The sequence below is a fragment of the Oratosquilla oratoria genome, chromosome 8 (assembly GCF_046742065.1).
Source record: "Oratosquilla oratoria isolate Oo_2021 chromosome 8, ASM4674206v1, whole genome shotgun sequence".
Classification (NCBI taxonomy): Eukaryota; Metazoa; Arthropoda; class Malacostraca; order Stomatopoda; family Squillidae; genus Oratosquilla; species Oratosquilla oratoria.
Window position 1 is genome coordinate 29,406,437 of NC_134784.1, and position 12,726 is coordinate 29,419,162.

Sequence of the window (12,726 nt, forward strand, 5' to 3'; positions counted from 1 at the left end):
TGACGTCACAGATTGACGTCATTCACGTGACGTCACAATTAGGATGACGCCACTCGTGACGTCACAAAAATTGTGACGTTTGTCGGATGACGTCACGACCTAGATGACGTGTTGATGACGTCACGTATGATTGACGTCTTTTATAACATTGTACGTTGATCTCCCTCGCTGTTGACGTCAGCATGCCTATTGGAGACGTACGTACACACACACACACACACATTCCATCTTTGGCTTCGTGGGCCAATTTTGGAATTCAAAGATCCACTTTTCTCACCATTACGGGACAGCGGGAGGGTGTGGGGGGGAGGGGGAGAGGTACGGGAGAGTTGTATGTACGTATGCGTACGTGTGTGTGTGTGTGTGTGTGTGTGTGTGTGTGTGTGTGTGTGTGTGTGTGTGTTTGTGTGTGTGTGTGTGCACTTGTGTGCATTGCTTAAGCGAATGTGCATGTGTACCTACGTGAATGCGTGTGTGTGTGTGTGTGTACGTATATGTACGTGTGTGTGTACGTGTATGTGTACGTACTTGTGTACTATGCTTAAGCGAATGTGCATGTGTACCTACGTGAATGCGTGTGTGTGTGTGTGTGTACTTGTGTACATTGCTTAGGCGAATGTGCATGTGTACCTACGTGAATGCGTGTGTGTGTGTGTGTGTGTGTGTGTGTGTGTGTGTGTGTGTGTGTGTACGTATGTGTACGTGTGCGTGTGTGTGTACGTGTGTGTGTGCGCGTGTGTGTACGTACTTGTGTACTACGCTTAAGCGAATGTGCATGTGTACCTACGTGAATGCGTGTATGTGTGTGTGTGTGTGTGTGTGTGTGTGTGTGTGTGTGTGCACGTTCATTTGTGTACCTTGCACGGCTTCACACGAAGGATGTGGTAGGGAGTGGGAGGAGAGGGAGGGATGTATGTGTGTATTTTTTTTTTTTTTTTTTTTTTTTTTTTAACTGGTTCTGAATAAAGGAACAATGACCGGAGGAGGGAGGAGGGACGAAGAGGAGGAGGAGGAGGAGGAGGAGGAGGAGGAGGAGCGTGATTGTATGGGGAGGATTAGGAAAGGGGGACGGGGGAGTTGGGAGGTAGGGACATCTAAAGGATAAAAGCCATTGTGAGTGGGATGGGGTGTGAGTGAGTGGGGGAATTGGGTGGGAGTTTGAGGGATTGGGTGGGAGTTTGGGGGATTGGGTGGGAGTTTCGGGGATTGGGTGGGATTTTTGGGAGATGAGGGTGAAGGACATAGGAGTAGTGTATCCACGTGCCCCTAAGGTCACGTGATCAGTCGTTCTCGTCACGTGGGAATCATGTGATGAATGAGTGACGTCATCATCCACCTCTGACGTCAATCGCTACAACCTGTGACGTCATATATAATTACATCCGATGTAACACTTCATATGACTTCAGTCCTTTCGTCATCTTACTATCCTTCTCCTCCTCCTCCTCCTCCTCCTCCTCCTCCTCCTTCCCCTCCTCTTCCTCCTCCTCCCCTCCTCTTCCTCCTCCTCCAAAATATCTTCCTCAACCACTTCTTTTACTTCCTCTTCATTTTATCTTATTCCTATTACTCTTCCTTCTCCTCCTCGTCCTTCTCCCCTTCCTCTTCCTTCTCCTCCTCCTCGTCCTTCTCCTCCTATTCCTTTTCCTTCTCCTCGTCCTTCTCCTCCTCTTCCTTCTCCTCCTCCTCCTCCTCCTCCTCCTCTTCCTCCTCCTCCTCTTACTTCTCCCCCTCCTCGGCATTCTCTTCTTTCTCGTCCTTCTCCTTCCCCTCCTCTTCCTTCTCCTCCTCCTCGTCCTTCTCCTCCTCTCACTCCTTAAACCACACGTTACACCCTAAACCTCCCACTCTCTCCTCCCACTCTCCCCCTCCCACTCCCACTCCCACTCCCACTTTGCTCCCACCTTCCCGTCCTCCCTCAATCAGGGAGTTCTCAGGGACTTTCTACCCCTCCCACTCCCCCGGCTCCATCTTCCCACACTCAGGAAGGAGTGTGTCGTCTTCCTTCCTTCCTTCCTTACGCCTTCTTCCTTCTTTATATCTTCCTTCCTTACGCCTTCCTTTCTTCCTTACGCCTTCCTTTCTTCTTTACGCCTTCCTTCCCTCCTTATGTCTTCCTTCCTTACGCCTTCCTTCCTTATTTATGTCTTCCTTCCTTCTTTCTTTACGCCTTCCTTCTTTGCTTCCTTACCCCTTCCTTCCTTACTTCTTTACACCTTCCTTCCTTCCTTTTTTTCCTTCCTTACGCCTTCCTTCCTCCCTTATGTCCTCCCCACTTCCGTCCGCCTTCTTTCCTTCCTTCCTTCTTTCCTTCCGTCCTCCTTACTTTCTTCCTTCTTTACGCCTTCCTTCCTTCTTTCTTTCACCTTCTTTCTTTCCTTCCTTCCTTGCTCCTTCCTTCACACTTTTCTTCCTCTTCAGCCTTCTTCTCCTAATTCGCTTTCTTATATGCTCCTCCTCCTCCTCCTCCTCCTCTTTTTCCTGTTTTTCTTGTCTTTTTCTTCTCCTCAACCATATCCTCCTCCTCCTCCTCCTCCTCCTTCTTCTTCTCCTTCTTTCATCTCCTCCTCTCACCCCTTCTTTTTCCCCCTCTTCTCCTCCTCCTCCTTATCCCACTCCTTTTTTTCCTTCTTCTTCTACTCCTCCTCCTCCTCTCCCTCCTCCTCCCACTCCTTCTTTTCTCCTTCTTCTTCTACTCCTCTACCTTTTTCCTCCTTCTCTTTCTACTTCTCTTCCTCCTCCTCCCACTCCTTCTTTTCCCCTTCTTCTACTCCTCTTCCTCCTCCTCCCCCTCTTCCCCTCCTTCTCCTCTTCCTCCTCCCTCTTCTTCTCCTTTTCTTTTTCGTCTCTTTCTGTCTATTCACAACCCACTACAACCTTCTTTCTCATATGCTTCTCCTCTTCCTCCTCCCCTTCCTCTTCCTCCTCCTAATCCTCCTCTCCTTCCTCCTCCTACTCCTCCTACTCCACCCTCCCCTCCTAATATTCCATCTAATCCTCCTTTTCTTCCTTCTTTTTCTCCTCCTATTTCTCATTGTCCTCTTCCTCCTCTTCCTCCTCCTTCTCGTGACCCCCTTTTCCTCCTCCTTCTCCTCCTCCTTCTTCTCCTCTTTCCCTTCCTCCTCCTCCTCCCAATCCTCCATCTGATCCTTCTTTTTCTCTCCTCACCCTCCTCCTTCTCCTCCTCCTTTTCCTCCTCCTCCTCCTCCTCCTCCACCTCCTTTTCCTCCTCATCCCTCTCCTCCCAATACTCCATCTAATCCTTCTTTCCCTCCTTCTTTTTCTCTCCTCCTTTTCCTCCTAATCCTCCTTCCCCTCCTCCTCTTCCTCCTCCTCCCCCTCTCCTCTCAATCCTCTATTTGATCCTTCTTTCCCTCCTTCTTTTTCTCTCCTCCTCCTCCTAATACTCCTCCTTCTCCTCCTCTTCCTCTTCCTCCTCTTCACCGTCCACAGCACCTCCCACTTCTTCCTCTTCTCTTTGTCTTCTTCCCCTTCAGACTCGAACCGGATTGCCCACAGGAGAGGGAGATCGTGTTACTCACAAGACGAAAGTGCACAACCCACAACGCACAGAAGACAAGAGTAGGGAACCCACACCATAAGTCAAGAGTCTGTGGGGGAGTTGGGGGAACTGTGTCACCCACAGTATAACAGCAGGGAACCTACACATACGTAGTAAGCGGAGAACACACACACACACACACACACACACACACACACACACACACACACACACACACACACACACACACACGCACCCGTAGCGCAGTCGGTAGAGTTCCAGGCTGCCACTACGGCGGTCCGGGTTCGAATCCCGCCCAGGACTGAAATCATTTCAGTATCGATTCGCTGTGGGTTGTTACTCCAACTCTCGTGGACGGGGAGTTGGAGGGTGTGTGTACGTGTAAGGTCACAACATTACCTAGAGAGCTGTCATATATATGAGCTCTGAGCTCTCTTCCAGGAGGGAAATAACTGTCCATCACGAGTCCAACACGTGGTCCAAAAGACCATGGTGAATCATACACACACATACAAACGCTTAATGGTAGCTTTATTGCATTTTAGGGTCTGAATGAATTGTAGTTGGGACCTTTATTTTATTTACTTATTTATTTATTTATTAATTTCTTTATTTTTCATTCACAAAATGCTATGCCGGGCGTCCTGAGTATTTTTTTTTTTCGTTTATTTATTTATTTATTTTTTTACTCTGCCTCAATGAAATTACGTGCCACATGCACACACGCTCAATACTTACATACATACATACATACATACATACATACATACATACATACGCACATGCATACATGTCTATATGTATTTATACATGCATATTGAGAACGGCCTCACAGGCTATTGTTCTAAGTAGTTCAATTAAATAAGTACATGTATATGCGTGCATGCATATATACAAATATATTTTCATAAATGCTTGTGTATATACGTACATACATGCGTGCATACATACACACGTACGTGTACATATATGATATATGCATACGTAAATGTGTACATATACATGCATACATACATACATACATACATACATACACGCATGCATAAATACATATATACATAAATGCATACATTCTAAAGTGATGGTCCACAAATGTAGCTCTTTCAGTTAGGTAGATAAATGCATGCATAAATACATACATAAAACGTATACATCAGAAATATATATATATATATATATATATATATATATATATATATATATATATATATATATATATATATATCGTTATTATTCAAATGCAGCCTATTGGTAAGGAAGAGCTCCTCGTCCTCCTCCCCCTCCTCCTCCTCCTCCTCCTCCTCCTCCTCCTCCTCCTCCTCTTCCTCCGAAATCTTCTATGTTCGATATTGATCCTATAGTTCGGCAAGATTCGTCTCTTCTGGCCTCAGAGGGGGAGGGAAGAGGAGAGAGGGGGAGGGAAGGGGAGAGAGGGGGAGGTGGGAGATGACGTCATATTTAGTTCACGGTGAGTGAGTAGGTGGGTGGGTGGGAGGGGCTGGGGGGGATGGTCATAACTTGCCCAGGGATTGTTTGTCAGTGACTCCCCCCTCCCCCTCTCCCCCTCCCCCTCTCCCCCTCTCCCCTCCACTCCCCTCCTCCACCTCCTCCCCTTCCCTTCCCCTCCCCCTCCTCCCCTTCCCCACCCACTCCCTCCATCACATATGTCATCTGTGTTTTCTCTACAAGTACTCTGAGGTTCTCGTAGGTACTTGTAAGTACTTGTAAGTACTTGGTAGTACTTGTTAGTACTTGTATGTACTCTTAGGTACTTAGAAGTACTCTTGTAATCATTCATGAAAACGTTATCAACTTTTGCACGTTAAATAGGTACAGTCTTGTGCAAAAGTTTTGACACACAAAACATCAAATTCTTTATCTTACAATAATTTTTTTATATTTCTTCAAGAAAATTACTAAACAATAAACTAAGTATTACATGTTGAAATATATCACAAATTCTATCCCAAAAAAATCATATTGGCGTTGTGAAAGTTGCAGTGAAGGTCAAAACTTTTGCCCATGGCTGTACATACACGCCTTAAATCCCTATAGACCATATTGTGAATCTACACCAACTCGCCGCCCGGAAAGGGTGGTGCTTCAGTCCACACCAACACCCTCCGTTAATTTAAGGCCCTTGTTATTTATCTTGCTATAAATCAATAACACTGATTTGAGTCTACGCTTTGTGTGCGTATGTGTACGTGTATGTGTGTATTTGGATTTTTTTTTAAATTAAATTCTTTGAATTTTGAACTTGTTAACTTTGATCTTTGGAGCTCCAAATACATCTTTCACCTGTGTAAAATGAATGTAAGATAAAAAAAATATATATATATATATTCACTTGTATTCACATCCCAAGGGAAGAATTTCTACAGGAGCCAGAATACCACCCGAAGAATACCCAAACAGCTGGTCCTTCAGCGCAGACCCTCATTCGAAGTTCTGAGATTCAATTAAAGGAAAAAACAACAAAAGAAAAACGAAAGAAAAAGAAAATGCAATTTCTCTCTCTCTCTCTCTCTCTCTCTCTCTCTCTCTCTCTCTCTCTCTCTCTTTTTTTTTTTTTTTTTTTTTTTTTTTGTCTTCCAGTTTCCAGGCTCTTCCTTCTCCACTCTTCCATTGTGTCCCATTCTGGAAAAGTTCTTCAAGTTTTTCTGCCGTGAGAAAACGAACCAGAGACAAAAGAAAAAATTAAAATGTCTTTTCAGAAACCGAGATTAGACATAGATGATCTCTGAAGGTATTTAACGACTCTGTGACGTCATTCCACCTCGATTGATCACGTGACCAATTCGACTTTCTGCAAATATATATATATATAGTGAATAGAAGAAAAAGGATTAATTATAATAAATAAATAAAAAATAAAAATTTTTACTTGGTTACCACTAAACTTTAATCAGTTTAGAAGTTAATTCTAATCAAATTAATTTTTTTATATTTTTTATACTTTTTCTTTTCTTTTAATTTTTTTCAATTCAGAATACTCAGTAGCGTATTTGCTTAACTCTTTCATAATCTTTTGTATTTTTCATTTGATTTTCGTGGTGTTATTTTGATAATTTAGTAATATTTTTAGAGGTTTTATTATGTCTAATATCAGTTGATTTCGTTCACCTGCGAGGGACTGAACGAACAAAAAATATAACAAATAAACAAAAGTGATCGAAATATTTTGTAATTAATAAGATTTCTTTGAGTCAGACCTTCTCCCACTCCCACCCAATCCCTCCTTGACAGCTGGTCGCATTAAAGAAAAGTAAAATAAAATAAAATTAATAAAATTAAATAGAAAATAAACGAAATGAAATAATACAATTAATAAAATCACATAGCGGCAGGTAGAATGAACATTAGATTATCAAAATACAACAAGAAGGTTGATTATAAGATGGTAGTTTGTATTAGTAGTCACTGTTGGACTGGCTTTGTGAGTATGTGTTGCCTGATCAAGAAACCAGGCGAACCTGACAGTACGCAAACACACGTACTGATTACATGTAAAATCTTGTCACCAGAACCCATGTTTTGTGTCTTCAAGGGGATTGTAACTCGGATCTCTCACGCAGGGAGCAAGCAGGTAATTATACATAACAAGAGCGCTCGAGAGAGAGAGGGGAAGGGAGAGAGCGAGATAGAGAGGGGGAGAGAGAGAGAGAGTGAGAGGGGGGTAGGAGGGGGAGAGCGAGAGAGTGGGAGGAGTGAGAGAGAGATAGAGAGAAAGGTGGAGAAAGAGAGGGAGAGGGGGAGAAAGAGTGACGTGGGTATAGCGAGACAGGGGAAGAGAGAAAGAAGGAGAGGGAGAGAGAGAGGAGAGAAAGAGGGAAATGTGAGGATAGCGAGAGAGGGGGGAGAAAGAGCGAAAGGGGAGTGAGAGAGAGAGGGGAGAAAGAGAGAAAGAAGAGTGAGAGAGGGGATAAAGAAAGAGAAGGGGAAAGAGAGATAGATGGAGAGAAAGAGAGAGGAAATAAAGAGAAGAAAAAGAGAATGATGGAGAGAAAGAGAGGGGGTGAGTGAGAAAGAGAGAGAGAGAGAAAGTGGAGTGAGAGAGAGAGGAGATAAAGAAAGAGTAGGGGAGAGAGAGAAAAGTGGAGAGAGAGAGGGGGGAAGTTGACACTACAGCGCAGAGCTTGAGAGTACGGTCGCAATCACAAGTTAGCAAACTCATAACCAAACCACAATATTGCAAGAACATAGCATGCGACAACGTACAGTCATTACCATAAGGTCGTCTCTCTCTCTCTCTGTCTCCTGTTTTACAGATGTACGTTGACTATTTTCGCTTCTGAAAACGTTTTAATGAATGTACAGGGTGTTACTAAAAAACGTTCTCTCTTAAAATTGTTTCGCACGTTCGTGTGTGTGTGTGTGTGTGTGTGTGTGTGTGTGTGTGTGTGTGTGTGTGTGTGTGTGATTCACCATGGTTTTTGGATCACGTGTTGGACTCATGATCGACAGCTATTTCCTTCCCGGAAGAGAGCTCAGAGCTCGAATATGACCGATCTATGGGTAAAGCTGTGACCTCACACGCACACACACACACAACTACCCACCCACGAGAGTTGGAGTAACGACCCGCAGCGCAGCGATACTAAAATTATTTCAGCCCTGGGTGGGATTCGAACCCGGACCGCCGTAGTGGCAGCAGGGAACTCTAACCACTGCGCCACTAGGTGTGTGTGTGTGTGTGTGTGTGTGTGTGTGTGTGTGTGTGTGATATCTTAGGATGAGATTGAATTTCTCCCCCCCCAAGAACTGAGTTATTATGTTTATTGTTTTGTAGTCGCTAAATACACGCACGTACACACGCACACACACACGCGCACACACACACACACACACACACACACACACACACACACACACACACACACACACACACACACACGATTCGGTCCCAGAAAAATCTATGAGACAGCCAAATGGGATTGTTGCACACACGTATACACACACACGTACACATACACACACACACATACACATACACACATACGCACACATACAATACAGTCCCAGAAAAAGCTATGAGACAGCTAAATGGGATTATTGTACGCACACACGCACACACACACGCACACACACACACACACACACACACACACACACACACACCAAATGGGATCGTTGCGTGCTGCCTCGAGGCCGCGGCCTTGCAGTTGATGATCTTTGAGGTAACTATTGTCATAACTACGTATGTACATGAATATATGCATACATACACATTCAAGTATATATGTATACACATATTTCAAATAAGTATAGATCCACAAATATACACATAAACGTGTGATCACGTGTTGGACTCGTGATCGACAGATATTTCCCTCCCGAAAGAGAGCTCAGAGCTCATATATGACCAATATATGGGTAATGCTGTGACCTTACACGCATACACACACACATACATACACACACACACACACACACACACACACACACACACACACACACACACACACACACGCGCACAACTCCCCGCTCACGAGTGTTGGAGTAACGACTCGCAGCGCAGCGATACTAAAATTATTTCAGCCTTGGGTGGGATTTGAACCCGGACCGCTGTAGTGGCAACCGGGAACTCTACAACTGCATCACGAGTCGTGTGTATGTGTGTGTGTGTGTGTGTCTTTTTCTTGCACCAAATTTACACCACATAAACGTAAAATACTTTCGCGTTACACAATCTGCATTTATTCATAAATTGCTGTATGCAGAAATATTATTCGTATATGTGTAACAAGGAGTCAACAACAGGAGGCGCTGAGGAGCTGCAGCCGAAGCCGTCACATTTGCTGTATCATGCGCTTTGGGGACTCTTGGGAATTGGAGAGGAGTGCGGGACTCGAATCCGAAACCCACGCTTCAGGTAATGCCACTACGCTGACACATAAGCGTCACTGGTTTATACATACATGGGTACTTAAATACACATGGACATGTACACATATGTGTACATGTACACACGTGTGCACAAACATATACACACACACACACACACACACACACACACACACACACACACACACACACACACACACACACACACACACACACACACACACACACACACACACACACACACACACACACACGCGCGCGCACGCACGCACACATACACACACACACACGCACACACACACACACACACACTCCACACACACACACACACACACACACACACACACACACACACACACACACACACACACACACACACACACATCACCACGCTATTTCCGTCATAGTACGTTATCAAAATTGCAAAAGAACAAAGAAAAAGGCGCAAGAAAAAAATAATGAAAAAAACAAATAAAAGAAAAACTTGCTGGTAATTTTGTCTCTCTGTACAATATATGAGTACTATCTCGTAATTAGAGCTGCCAGCGATGTTCCAAATAGCACCTTAAGTAACAGCCAAGGTAGTACTAATATTTTGTGTAATACACACGCACACACACACACACGCACACTCTCTCTCTTTCTCTCTCTCTCTCTCTCTCTCTCTCGATGGCGCAGTTGGTAGAGTTCCCGACTGCCACTACGGAGGTCCGGGTTCGAATCCCGCCCAGGGCTGAAATAATTTCAGATCGGTCATACATGAGCTCAGAGCTCTCTTTCGGGAGGAAAATAGTTGTCGATCACGTGTCCAACACATGATCCAAGGCCATGGTGAATCACATACATACAATGAGAAATATATTTATATGAAAAAGCAATGATTTATGAAATAATGTGAAATAAGAAATAGTTCAGTTACACACACGCACACACACACACACAAACACACGTGCACACACACACACACTCACACACACACACACACACACACACCTCTCATGGCGCTGTGGTTAGAGCTCTGGCCTGCCACTACGGAGGTCCGGGTTCGATCCTCGCCGGGGCTGACATAATCAGTATCGCAGCGCTGAGGGGTGTTACTCCAACTCTCGTGGCGGGGAGGACACGTGTGCAAGGTCATAGCATTACCCATAGATCGGACCTATCTGAGTCCAGGAGGGAAATAGCTGTTGATCACGACTCCAACACGTGATCCAAAGACCAAGGTGAATACACACACACACGCACACACGTACGCACACACACACACAATTAATATATATGTTTTTCCCTCAAGATATAATGATTTGTGAAGTATCTTGATATGAGAGTCTTATTACACACGAACGCACGCACGCGCGCGCACACACACATATACACACACACACACACACACGTACACACACACACACGTACACACACAGACACGTACACACACACACATATACACACACACACACACACACACGTACACACACACACACACACACACGTACACACACACACACGTACACACACAGACACGTACACACACACACATATACACACACACACACACACACGTACACACACACACACAGACCACTTTTACACCAAAAATCTACTTTTCCAACAATGACAACACAGTTTCTTCCAACACAGAGTCCATCCCTGGCTCTGCCAACACAGCGACTGACAACAGGCGGCGGTGTCAGGGCTGGGTGCCAACGTTCTGGGATCCTTCAGACACCATCAGGAGAGATCTCCTGAAGGAGGAGGAGGAGGCACAGGGAGACCTTGTCATTACCTGCAAATGGGAAATTGGAAAAGTGATTGGGTCAGTCCAGAGAGGAGGAGGAGGAGGAGGAGGAGGAGATGAGGTAAGGGAGGGGAGGAAGAGGAAGATGAAGAGAATTAAGGTGAGGGAGAAGAGGATGATGATAAAGAAGGGAGAAGGGATGTAAGGGGAGAGGAGGAGGAGGAGGAGATGAGGTTAAGGGAGGGGAGGAAGAGAAAGAGGAAGAGGAGAAAGGTGAGGGAGAAGAGGAGGAGGATAAAGGAGGGAGAAGGGAGGTAAGGGGAGAGGAGGAGAAAGGGGAGGAGGAGATGAGGTAAGGGAGAGGAGGAGGAGGAGGAAGGTGAGGGAGAAGAGGAGGGTGGTAAAGGAGGGAGAAGGAAGGTTAGGGGAGGAAGAGGAGAAGGATGAATAAGAAGAGGAGGAGGAAGAAGAGGAGGAAGAGATAAGGTAAAGGAGAAGGAGGAAGAGGAGAAAGGTGAAGGAGAATATGAGGATGGTAAGAAAGGGATAAGGAAAGTAAGGAGGAGGAGGAAGAAGAAGAAGAAGAAGAAGAGGAGGAGAAGGAGGAGATAAGGTAAGGGAGAGGAGAAGGAGGAAGAGGAGAAAGGTGAGGGAGAAGAGGAGGATGGTAAAGGAGGGAGAAGGAAGATAAGGAGGGGGAGGAGGAGGAGATAGATAAGGGAGAGGAAAAGGAGGAAGAGGAGAAAGGTGAGGGAGAAGAGGAGGATGGTAAAGGAGGGAGAAGGAAGGTAAGGAGGAGGAAGAGGAGGAGGAGATAAGGTAAGGGAGAGGAGGGGGAGGAAGAGGAAGAGGAAAAAGATAAGGGAGAAGAGGAAGATGTCAAAGGGGAGGAGGAGGAGGAAAGGGAAAAGGAAGGTAAGGAAGGAGGAGGAAGAAGAGGAGGAGGAGATAAGGTAAAGCAGATGTGAAGGAGGAAGAGGAGGGAGGTAAAGGAGAGGAGGAGGAGAGGGAGAAGGAAGATAAGGGAGAAGGAGGAGAAGGAGGAGGTAAAGCAGGAAGAGGAAGAGAAGGAAGCATAGGAGGAGGAATGGAAGAGGGTAAAGGAGAATAAGGAGGAAGAGGAGGAGGAGAGGGAGAGGAAAGATAAAGGGGAAGAAGAAGAGTAGAAATCGAAGAAAAGGGAAAAAGGAAATAAAAGAAAATAGATAATAATAGAAAGTTACAAAAAGAGGAAAAATGAAAAAAGAATGACCGAGAAATGTGAACACACACACACACACACACACACACACACACACACACACACACACACACACACACACACACACACACACACACACACACACACACACACATCACTATCATCATCATCATCACCACCACCATTGTCATCGTCGTCGTCATCATAATTATCATCATCATTATTTCCACCATTGTCATCATCGTCATCATTATCATCATCCTCATCCTCGTCTTCATTATCATCACCATCTTCGTCATCATCATCATCATCATCATCATCATCATCATCATCACCATCGTCATCATCATTAGCGTCATCATCATCATCGTCACCATTATTGTCATCATTATTATCATCATCATCATCATCATCATCATC